This window comes from Festucalex cinctus, chromosome 8 (genome assembly GCF_051991245.1).
Source record: "Festucalex cinctus isolate MCC-2025b chromosome 8, RoL_Fcin_1.0, whole genome shotgun sequence".
Lineage (NCBI taxonomy): Eukaryota > Metazoa > Chordata > Actinopteri > Syngnathiformes > Syngnathidae > Festucalex > Festucalex cinctus.
Genome location: NC_135418.1, coordinates 7,049,096 through 7,062,158, shown reverse-complemented (window position 1 = coordinate 7,062,158; position 13,063 = coordinate 7,049,096). Strand labels below are relative to the sequence as shown.

General features: G+C 40.0%; 1 protein-coding gene across 1 annotated transcript in view; it reads right to left on the bottom strand.

Moving 5' to 3' along the window:
- Window positions 1-566: 566 nt before the first annotated feature.
- The window catches only part of LOC144024512 (macrophage colony-stimulating factor 1-like), a 35,325-nt gene continuing 22,828 nt past the window's right edge, over window positions 567-13,063 (bottom strand). The window contains exon 7 of the mRNA XM_077530846.1: window positions 567-647. The gene's annotated coding sequence lies outside the window, so the exon portion shown is untranslated. The remainder of the gene's footprint in view (window positions 648-13,063) is intronic.

Genomic DNA, 13,063 nt, shown 5'->3' with positions numbered 1-13,063 from the left:
TACCTGGGGTGGTGTAGTGTCCCTCAGAACTGGTCTGGTCCTGGGATAACAAACCATGAATTTTTAATGATTTTTTTTAAATCAGCGATAATAGTCGAGATTTAAATTTTCAAATGAGTTTTATTTTGAAATGCAACATCAGATTTTGTTCAAAGTACTTTGGCGGGATACCTGGGGTGCTGTAGTGTCCCCTAGAACTAGTCTGGTCCTGGGATAACAAACCATGAGTTTTTAATGATTTTTTGAAATCAGGGATTAATGTCGAGATTTCAATTTTCAAATGAGATTTATTTTGAAATGCAACATCAGATTTTGTTGAAAGTACTTTGGCTGGATACCTGGGGTGGTGTAGTGTCCCTTAGAACTGGTCTGGTTCTGGAATAACAAACCGTTATTTTTTTATGATTCTTTATTTTAAACCCTAAACCAGGCGTTGAGCAGCTTTTATTTTGAAGGTGGCCAGCGCAGGGGCACGTCGGCATGTTACCGTAATGCACAGTATTAACAATCGTTGGGGCGGCTGGCTTGACTTCGTCTTTTCGAGTGGCGGCTGGCTTGACCGCAGTGTCTTGGGAGAGGTTGGTGTGTTCAGATTGTGGCTCCACCTGATTCAAGGCGACAGTTGTGAAAGCTACAAACAGGAGAACCTAAAGGGAACAAAAAAATTTTTATCAACAAAAGGGTTTTACAGTACTACCAAAATATACTCAATCAATTGTGAACACATATCACATACAGTACACTTCAATTATTGAATTGCACCTGCAATTTGGAGTTGGACCTATATGTCCCGGGGGTGGGGTCTTGGGGGGTTGGACACTGTCCAGACATTGGACATCAAATTGTCATCATTTCTATACACTGTACTGCTAGTCAGGGCATAGAATCGTCTGAAAACGTTTCGCCTCTCCTCCAAGCATTATCATCATCAGTTTCTGCTCAAAGATGTGACAATGCTTAGGGCTTATGGGATGGTAGGATCCAAGCATCTATCCGGTAAGGGAGAGGCATACCACAACCAGGAATGGTTTCACTCTTTCAGGATGCAAAACATTTAAAAATAATAATAAAATAATAATAATAATAATAATAATAATAATAATAATAATAATAACCAGCAAAATCCCATTGAGATCTGGGGCCTCATTTATAAAGCTTGCGTACGATCAAAATGAGGCCAAAACTCTACGTACGAACATTTCTGCGCCAAAGGTGGTATTTATAGAAAACAAACTGAACGTGAAACTTTACGCACCGCCACGTCAAGTCTGGACCTACCGTACGCTAGGGCTGGGTGTTGCCGCCAACCTCACGATACGATACGTATCCCGATACAGGGGCCGCGATACGATACGTATCGCGATACATATATGTTCCAATACTTGATCTTCATGGCGATACGTATCTCAATATGTCACATAAATTTTCTTGGATTTTATAATAGTCATATGTATGTATGTATGTATGTATGTAAGGATATGTTTGTTATGCTGACTGACAAAAATATTTTTGTTAGCAGCTATTCTGGTTTACCACTAAAGTGGTGTGCCTGGTCTAAATTTGCAGCTTTCACAGACACACCGGGAACAATTATTAATAGGCATGAGCCGATATGAGCAAAAATATCAATGTATTAAAATTACAGCTCTAAAATGTGCTTATTTGAAATATTTGGGGAAACAAAAACAGCATTTTTTTCATGTAACACATTCCACTTTGTTTTTAAACAAAATATAGGAAAACTGGTACATTAAGACATGTGCAATGTTAAGTTTATAAGTAAATAAATATTAATATTCTTCCTCTGCTTTAATTTTTCTTAGCAAGACAGAGTGTCCAGTCACTGGTGAGCTATTTTTGCATTAATTGAAGGCAATTAACTTCAAAGACGCTGCTGTTTTTTATTTTTTAGCTACAATGCAAGCTGCAACGGCAAACGTTAACTGCCTCTTTAAAGTTAACAAGCAATATCGATTCTGACGCCTGCGTATCGATACGTGTATTGTAATGAGGCCCGCAACGATATATTGCCGTATCGATTTTTTGAGCACACCCCTACCGTACGCAATCCGCACATTCTGGAGACATGGGAAAACAGCGACACAATCAGCTTTGTGGTGCATTTCTATTCCTCAAACGCCATGTATGCTGGATGTCACATTATAATATTTTGCAGACTTGCTCCGACGTCACAAGCACGCAGCGGGGCGGAAAGCTGCACGCAAATAAACATCTTAAACGTCCGTCTTCTCCCATTGATCACCTATCTTGAAAAAGCCTCATGCAACAAATCACAATTAGTGACAACTAATGTGGACACATCCTGCACGCATTACATCATCGCGCCGCATAACAATATGCGTCTCTCGTAACTTCACCCGCCCGCCGCGCAATTGCCATTAAAGGCTATATTGACGCAAGGCAATAAGGATAAAAAACAAATAAATAAAATAACTAGAAAAATACAGTCTTGGTGCATCTTTGCTATGCGTATAGGTTTTGTCACTCATGCAAGTACATGAAAGAATGCGCGCGTCAGTCATAAACGTTCACAATGCGATCCATTCAGCCATGATTCTGGTTGAAGATCCATAAACAACACATTTGGAATATTAACAACAATAATAGGGCGGTCTATTGATCGCCTTGAGACAATTTATAAGTATGAGTAAAGACAATAAAAGTTTAAGCGGTTAAGAAAATGGATGGATTATTTTTTATTGATATTATTATTGTTATTTATTCTTTTTCCTTCTTAAAAAATTAAAGTCTGCAACTGTGCGCCCTGCGCGGCATTACGCCGCAGCTCGTCCTGCTTACTTTTATTGGCCTTCCGTGACTCGACCCCTTCAATGAGGGTTTCAATGCACATCTTTCTTTTTGTTTTAATCTTTTTTTTTTTATTTTATTTATTTTTTTTTTAAATAGGACATACTGTTCACACAAAAATTCTATGTATATCATGGTGAATTTAGCCTTCTTTCTTGCCTTTCATTGGCCGTCCAAATTGTTTTGCTTTGGTGTTGTCAACACGTGCTGCTTATTAATACGCAGATGAGTTGCTTTCCATTGCCAAATATGGGATGAAATAGGCGGACTTGGGGCGGGGAACGGCGTGGAATCTGCTGCGCACACCGGTTGGGATCGTGTGGCATTTATAAAGGGAACTTGCGTGCAGATATGCGTATGTGTGTTTACGCATGGTTTTATAAATCTCAATTTTTTTCTGGGTACGTGCGTTTTGAGTTTCGTTCGTACGTACATTTCTGCGCAGGTTTTCACGCACAGTTTTATAAATGAGGCCTCTGATCTCTTTATCAAGAGAGTCCTGGCCAAGGGGCACTCTACAACACAACTGCTCTGCCCTTCAGGCGAGTCCTTGTTATTGCAGATTTTTATTTTGAAAATATATGCTTTTATTTTGCCGCAACCGGGGTACAACAAGAAGTGTTGGGGGCCCGTGCTTGCGAACTTTATGCAGTTGAGAGAGGAAAAAAGAAAGATCGCTTCGAATTCAAGCACGCCGTGAAAAGCTTGTTAGATCCCACAGAGGCAACGCCTGTACGTATTATGTTGTTTATTACAATGTTTAAAGTGATATTTGAAGGCTAAATTCATGTAGGCTGCTAATTTTGGGGTATTAGTGTTAAATGATCACTGCGGTGAAGCTAGGCCCCTCTTCTATTTACGGAGTCTAGCTAGCCGCTCTTCATTTTCTGTTCTCCTTTTCTCTAGGATTTATGGTAGTGTGCGCAAAGGGACGCTGGCGCGGAGAACAGCATCTGGTTTTCAAAATAAAATTGAATTCAAAAGCAGTTTAAAAGATGTTTTTATTATGAACAGTTTAAAAGATGCTTCACTATAACACAGCAGCAATTCACATTTCACGGGGTATTCACCCCACCTAGGTTCCATTACCAGGCTGGTATTGAGCAATAACAATATGTACAATAATAAGTTATTTTAAAATAAAGGAAAGGTTGACATGGAGGAAAAAAAAAGAGGTGTGTCATCAAGCAGGCATGCCGCTATGAGCCAGTACTAATTTGGGGTCAATAGGTCACATGACCTAGTTCCTAGTTGTAAATATATATATATATATATATATATATATATATATATATATATATATATATATATATATATATATATCTGTATATATATATATATATATATATATGTTTATATATATTTAAAAAAAAAAAAAAAAAGTCACATGACCTAGATGCTATTAAGCAAAAATTCTAAAATTACAGGCAAAAAAAAAAAAAAAATTAAGTGGAGAGCTCAAATGAAAAAATAAGAGGTGTGCATCATCCAGCCGACATGCCACTGCTGACAAGACGAGGAAGGTAGGACTCAGACGCAGGGAGAGAGAGTAGGCCTCAAAGGCTGCAGTTTATTTTCTCCAAACACCAATTCACACCTAACAGAGGGAAACCGGGGCACTCAAAAAGGGGAGAACTAAGGACACCCCACTGGGGAGGGAAAAACAGGCTAAGGGCACAGGGAATAACAAAAAGTACTCCGCTGGGGAGGAAAACAGGCTCAGGGAATAACAAAAAGGCACAAAAACAAGACACTAGGCAAGGACAATGGTCGAGGGCTGTGGGACGCTTCCATGCACGTCACACATGTCACACATCGGCAAACTGAGGGAGGAGGCTGATGGCTTTTATTGCAGGGGACAATTGGTGGCAGGTGGAAACAATCATGGGCGGGGACCAGTAATGAGTGGACAGCAGGAAGGACAAGTGACTTGGGGTGAGACAGAAGTTAGAATTTCAAAGTAAACAGGAAATGATTCAACAAAATAAAAGCATAGGCTGGCCCGCCTCTGGCGGCGTGGCAACTGCGATGCAGCACTGATTTGGGTTAGATGCCACGGATTTCCGGGTTTGTCACATCAGCGCTGTTTCCGGCCACTGCTGGCCGCGTTCCAACACTCGCACCCGCACCCCTGCGCTCTCCAACCGCGCACCGCCGCCGATGGGCGGGAGCGCGCAGTGCGTCTCAGCTCTCTGAAATGCTTTGGACAAGTGAGACAGACACACTACACACTCGCACCTGTTGACGGGAATGCCAACCGAGGGGCACAAAGGCGGAAGTGCAAGAACAGGGAGGCGGCCCACACAAATAGGAAATGGGAACAAAGCTGAGGTGTGGAAACCCTGAAGTCGGAAGTCGCGCCTCCTCCGTGGCATATACCCCATAGGTCACATGACCTGGAAGCTATTGAGCGAAGATGCTAATATTTACAGGGAAAAAAAGAATTTTATATATATATATATATATATATATATATATATATATATATATATATATATATATATTAGGGGTGTTAAAAAAAATCGATTCGGCGATATATCGCGATACTACATCGCGCGATTCTCGAATCGATTCAATAATAGGCAAAATCGATTTATTTTATTTTTTTTTAGGATTCACACCTTAAGCATGGAAGAATGTTATATGAACGGAACATTAAGCCTTAATATTTTATTTTAATGCTGTTTAAACATGAAACAGATTGCAACCTCTATAAGACTGAAATTTCAGATAAATAAATAATACATTTTCATATAAATCTTACACTCTACAAGCTTACTGATTAGTATTTTCTAAATTTGAATGAAAAAAAATCGCAACAATCGACTTAGAAATTCGTATCGGGATTAATCGGTATCGAATCGAATCGTGACCTGTGAATCGTGATACGAATCGAATCGTCAGGTACGAGGCAATTCACACCCCTAATATATATATATATATATATATATATATATATATATATACATATATATATATATATATATATATATGTGTGTATATATATATATATATATATATATATATATATATATATATATATATACACAGCACACAGCTAACTCAAGGCAATTTAAAGGTAAAGGATATTAAAGCCGCTATATAGAAGATTTAAAATTTCAAATCGCTACTGCCACCTGTGGCCGAAAACAAACTGCACGCTCATACACGCTGCGCGCACTCGTACGTGCACGACCTCAATACTGAAGACTGGGCTCTTCATATCCAATTAAACTATGTTTTCAGAGGTAATAAGTTTTATAATGTTATACAAAGCTGGCCACTTCACAGAATGAGACTCGATCCCCACTAAACAATTGATGTCCACGGGACGTGCAGATCATATTGCTTTAGTCAGTCGAAGTCCAGTCCTGTACTCCAAAATGATGTGCAAATTACGTCAATTAATTGGACCTCATTCCGATGTTAATAAGCAGTTACATATTGTAGTCACCCGGCTCGACGGACGTCAACCTGATTCTAGTCATTATTAGTGTATGTCGCCCCCAGGCTAGCGTCATTGTGCATTAGCCGAAAGGTGGGCTGTCATTTATGGAAATTGACGATTGTGAAAAACATATAGACCTATTCACTACTTAGTGTGATACGGCCGTGAATGTTATCGCCATTCAGTCGTACCGTTCACATTCCGTTAGCATAATGTAGCTACAATAGGCTGTTTTCACGGAGGAAAATAAGGCGACATTTAGCCTGATTGAAACGCCGCGGAATGGAACGTCTGTTCTTCATAAAGTCATTCTGTTCTATTACATTCAACTTTGCCGCCCCTTTCACGCTAAATGTTGCCGTCCACCTCACTTTCACCCCAATAGTTATGACCGAGAAGTGATCCATCTTGAGGTTACTGCTATTTGAAAACAACACATTTTTTCTAAATGTCAAGATACTCGCTTCTTACCTTTTGGAGTAGAAAGAAAGCCAGCTGTGAATCACTTTTCTAATCCAAGTCCGATCTCAACTCTCTCCACCTCTGAAATGTCAAACCAATGTTCACTCTCGTTCTTGCCCGGCGTCGGTCACTACCAAGTTTAGATTATTTTATTTTTTTTCGTGGCACTTGACATTGTTTTCATTTTTTTTTTAAGCAGCCTTCCGCGGAGTAGAAGCGGGTGTCTGGGGCAGCGAAAATCTGTACTAGTTCCGTTTTCGCGACTACAGGAAACAACTGACGAGAACGTGCATGACGTCACAGAGGGCGGGGAATTCGAAGGATTCGGACCGGACGCTTCCTAAATAATATTGGCCAGAGGCTTGTAGGAGTACCCACTGTGAACAGCTAAGATGTTGATCTACTAATTATAATATGTTTCAGTCATAAATGGTCAAATAAAAAGGCTATTGTTAAGATATTTTTGGGGGAAATCCTCCATATAGTAGCTTTAAGGATGGACTATCATTTTTCACTTCAGAAATTTTTGGGCTTCATTCCCTTCATAGCCTAAGATAGGTTAAGAGCTCTTTTCGTTATCCAATCGGATCCACTTAATTATTATTTACTGGAAATTCGGTCCATGATTTCCCTGCAACCTTGCTTGCAGCAGTTATTCATGGTGTATATATGGCAACGTAAAACGACCACCAGTGGCTTCACTTCTCCCTATGGTGAGTAAGCGGCATTGAACAACTCAACAGTAATGGCTGATTTTGATTGTTTAATTTTTAATATATTTCTTATTGTTACTTTTCTAAGTTTCAAGTGGTTTCAGTAACCATTGTGGGTTTTTCTTTTAATTAACAGAAGGGCACCAACAAAATTGTCAACTATGGCTGCCGTGCAGTCCATATATGGACTACATGCACGGCAGCTCCTGGGAAAAGATAAGGAGCTTGGGGGTGGCCTGGATCAGTGGTAGAATGGTCATCTCATAACCCAGAAGTTTTGGATTCGATCCCAGGGCATTGTGCCCATGTTGAAGTATCCTTGAGCAAGATGCGGAACCCCAGTTGCTCCTTGATGCAGTATGTGAGCGTGAAGTCAAACTGTGATGGCCTTCTAAGATGGAAAGGCGCTACAAGTGAAGTACCATTTTACCATTTCAGTTTCCGGGACACCGGAATTAAATGGTACTTCTAGAAGAAAAATAACCTCATTCTTTAAAATTGTGTTAACGGTGAATTTAGTAATGGGTATAGTCATGCGTTTCAAGGTGGAAATATCATCCGTAGCAGTGACTTTTAAAGATGCAGGTATAGCTCCTCTTGCCAACCCTGTGATCATGCACCATTATGTTCAGCTTTTTATTTACCAGTGAGCAACAAAGGAGATAAAAAGTTTATACATTCTGCATGCAAGACAATTTAACTAAAGCAACACTGGATTATGTTACTTTATTCATCTTTCTCTTTGTTTCTCCTTGTGCGGGTCCCTGGCGCGAGTCACAAAGCTGCGGTCGTTCTCAATCCCTCTCCCCCGCCGTCCATGCAAGGCACCTGGCACCCATCATAGCGAGCGATGATGTCAGGCATCATGAAACTTTGTGGGAATGTTTATGTTCATCCTGTAGTTACTCATTTATGCTTGTCATTATTACGGTATTGTATAATTTGTTTTCTTTTATCTTTCATAAACTCAAGATTATTGCATCTGAACCATGTGACAATGAAATGTGATTATTTTTGTGCTCTATAAACACATTTGAGTTGAGCATGTCAAAATAAGCCATTTTTTTTAAAGAGTTTGATATCACTATATATTAGACTAGCACGAAGTTACCACGTTTCGTTACCCTAAATGTGGAACTGCTGCGTGCATACCAAACAGGACAGTTAAAAGCAGGAAACCTACATCTTCATTTTGCTGGCAAGAACAATTAGCTAGTTTCCTGCCTAACAGCAGAAAGTCAGACTGTGAATGTATGGGATTTCACTAATTTGTCATGTAGATTGTCTAGGAATCATATGCAACTCGATAGAAATATGAACTACTTAAGACAAGGTGTATTATATAAGACTTGGACTTTATTTAGGAAAGTATTATTAGGAAGTGGAAAGAGCCAAAAGATAAAACCAAAGTAGTCGATCCTGTATGTTTTTAAGACTACCACTTTAAAATTACTTTTGTTATGAAATTAAAATATCATTGAGTAGCTTTATCTTCAACCATCTAGGCACGTGTGCCAAAACGTAGTTTGTACTTCAAAAGTATTTCAGAGCAAACAGTTATTGTGCTGTGAGCCAGAGTCATGTGATTAGCCACTATGCACGCAGTCACAACACAGTAATCAACCAATTGGCCACCCTTGAAAAAAAAAATAGGATGGTATTCTTTGATGCTTCCACCCACCAAGTAGCTGGCAATTACAGCTGTTAATTTGATTTTGATCACATTATTAACTGTTAGAAGATAAATTCTTCTCTGTAATTTTTTTGTTTATTGAAAATGATGGCTCGTCTTACTTTATGACAACACAATTTTACATACACTTTAACAATGTGTACATATTTTTTTATGGTGTTTTATGCTACAAAATCTTCCTGTGTTTGTGTGCTGTATTAAAAACAGACTAAAATAACACCACAAAGCTAATCTTTTGACTTTAAACTTTAACGCGGTATGATCAGTCATTTTTACCTGCTTGTGAAATCTACGCGCTGGATTCGTTCACATCCTGTACATCTCCTGTGTCCATAAAGACTCGTGACACCCCTGCTAGATACCGATCTAAAGGAAGATTTTAATTTGAAAATAAATATTTGATTTAGCCATCCATCCATCTTTTGCCGCTTATCCGAGGTCGGGTCGCGGGGGCAGCAAGTTTAGGAGGGAAGCCCAGACTTCCCTCTCCCCAACCACTTCAACCAGCTCCACCGGCGGGATCCCAAGGCGTTCCCAGGCCAGCCGAGAGACAGCGTGTTCTGGGTCGTCCCTGTGGCCTCCCACCGCTGGGACATGCCCGGAACACCTCTCCAGGGAGGCGTCCAGGAGGCATCCGAACAAGATGCCCGAGCCACCTCAGCTGGCTCCTCTCAACGCGAAGGAGCAGCGGTTCGACTCTGAGTCCCTCCCGGATGACTGAGCTTCTCACCCTATCTCTAAGGGAGACCCCGGACAGCCTGAGGAGGAAATTCATTTTAGCCGCTTGCATCCGGGATCTTGTTCTTTCAGGCACGACCCACAGTTTGTGACCATAGGTGAGGGTCGAAACGTAGATCGACCGGTAAATCGAGAGCTTCGCCTTCGCCTCAGCTCTTTCTTCACCACAACGGACCGATACAGAGTCCGCATCACTGCAGATGCTGCACCGATACGCCTGTCGATCTCTTGCTTCATCCTACCTTCACTCATGAACAAGACCCCAAGATACTTGAACTCCTCTACTTGGGGCAGGATCTCATCCCCGACCCGGAGAGGGCTTGCCACCCTTTTCCGACTGAGGATCAATGTTCCCTCTAAGGTGCGCGTGTGCGCAACAGGTCGCTTGCACATGTCGTCACTGCCGCCACGGATTTGTTGTTGTCGCCATCCTGGGTGGCCTCCACCTCCACGTAGTGATTCGTTCAAACACGTATCCCGTTTGTTGTCTGCGGTTAAAATGGTACATTGTTGCTGCATTATTGGCTATTCGAACAAAGCCAAGGGAGAAAATGTTCAGTCTTTCTTTTCCGAATTCCGAAAATAATTAGGAACCAGGGCCTGGAGACAGAGGAGTGCGGACTCCAGAGGGAAGTCGTTACTTTGGGCTCGTGTGTGCAGCGATCACTTTGTGAGCGGTAAGCTTGTTTACCTTTATTTAATGCATGAGGATTAATAACGTTTCGACCGCCCATATATGGGCAAGTTGCTTATTTTTTGGATTCATGAGCAAGCAAGTTCGGTAGTACAAGCTGGCTAGCGGACGTTAGCTGAAAGCTAACATCGAACATTTTCACCCAAAGTAGTGCCAGTGCAAAGTGTTTACTGCTAAAATTGGATGGATTAATCTTGGGCTCTTAATGCCGATAACATGTTTTTTGGTGACAAAATGTAAACTTGGAAAAAAGAGACAGAAGGGGAAGAAGCAAGAAAACAGACCCCCGGGGATGATGCAAGAAAACAGACCCCCGGTAGCCTACACATCATGCTAAAGAACTTATTCACGGCCACCCTACTGCGGAAAAATAACCAGTCTTGCCATATTTTATTTGCTTATATATTTGTTTATTTTAACAGGCCGCTCTGCGCCCGTTTTTCTGTCCAATCATCCCGACTGGGCTCCAACATTAAAGTTGGGTCCCAAGTTACAACATCTATGTCTCAGCCCTGTCGGTGCCAAGATATGAACGTGCACAGGAGAGACAAGCAAAGAAAAGACGACTCGAAGTGGCAGAGAGTTTGTTGCAGTTATGCAGCCAGATGGCTCCAGTAACCTGTACTCTCAAGTACTGCTGACATCATTGACTCTGGTATGCCACTCAGAATTCATTACATGATATATTGTATGCATGAGTGAATGTATGTGTTTATGTTTGTGTGTGTACACGCACCTTATATTTTAGAGACATTTGGAAGTGTTTATAGAAATAAGTATTTGCCTGTAGCAATGTTCATACATTAAAAAATGCAACAAAATGTGTAAATTTCTTTTACACTGACAAAAAAAAGGCTAATCACAGGAACAGTACTATATTAAACCTATTACTGGTACCGTATTTTTTTTGTGATTTTTTTTTTTTAATTTTTTATTTCTTTAGGGATCTCATGCCAAACCGACTTGATTGCCAATGACATGATGGAAACGAAGGCGAGCATCAAAGCATTGGAGGACAACATGCTACTGTTTGTTTGGAGCTAATAAAGGCAGCGATTATACAAATTCTATTGTTGGGTTTGTTTACAAAGCTATACATAATACAAATGATAGGATTTGACTCAATGTGCAATATGGTCCCTCTTAAAATAATGGCATAAATCTCTATTATTTCTAAAAACACAAAAAATGAAGTGAATAATGATTAGATGTATTTTCACTGATAAAATTGAACTGTTAATTAATGTAGTTTATTTTAGCACAGGTGCCTACCATCCTGAGATATTTACATTAATACATATATATATATATATATATATATATATATATATATATATATATATATATATATTCATTCCTTATATATATATATATATATATATATTCATTCCTTACTGCTTATCCTCACGAGGGTTGATAATTTGTGTCAAAATATTAGGCCATTATTTTAAGAGTATGACGGTATGATGTAATGTTGATGGGGTACGCAATGACTTTCATTATGCTATGTACAGAGGAAAAAGTTGCTCTCTTTTAAATTTGTTTAATGAAAGACAAGTACCAGTACTGTGTTACAGTTTTCCCAATAATCCTTGTTTCACACTTGTCACAAAACCACTGTCCTTTTGGCAGTCTAGATTGGCACACTTCAAGTGATATCATTTGATTTTACAATCTGCTGCAGCACAAAAAACTACTTTACTCCGCGTCTTTGAAGTACATGAGCAAGTGGTAGGTGACAGCGGCTGAGCAGGAACACTGGAAGTCCACTGCTGATCTAGTAAATGCTCTCCCGAGCAGTTCAGGTAAGGAGGGCTTTTTGGGAAAAAAAAACCTCTGGCTTTTCCAGCTGGCCAAAACGAGCGATCTGGGTGGACTCGCTCAATGTAAATATCACACTTTGTCCACACCACAAAGTCACAGAAGTCCCGTCCAGTTAAACTCATCTGTGCCTGAATCTGAAAATATTACAAACATTGTAATGAAAATATGAAACATAGAATTAAATAAGAAACTACAAAAAGTAAAGCCATACATACCTGGTAATAATATTGGTGTTGTCGTGACAAGTGATGGGAATTGTTGCCATCCGGCACCAGACAGAAATTGGGTGTTGTGACAGCCTCCTTAACCGTGAGATCATAAGAAAAGCTGTCAGTATGCTCAGTAGTTACCATGAACACGTTTTATTGTACTGGAAACTGAAACTAAAAATTCGTCCTCTGAGAGTGGTTAACCTTAACCATTTAGAATAAGTTGATTAAGTAACATGTAACTAGTGAAAGGGTAGCATTAAATTTAATTAAGCCACGGGGAGGCTGTGCATACAGTTACTTTTTATTCTTATACGCTCTGCCATATTTGCCTGTTATAAAATTTTTAGAAAAACCACATCAGGTAAACCCAGCTGTGCATGTAAACACAATGATAACAGGAAGCCTGAGAACAAATCAACATTTTTGTGTGCAGAATTACCAACACCATGT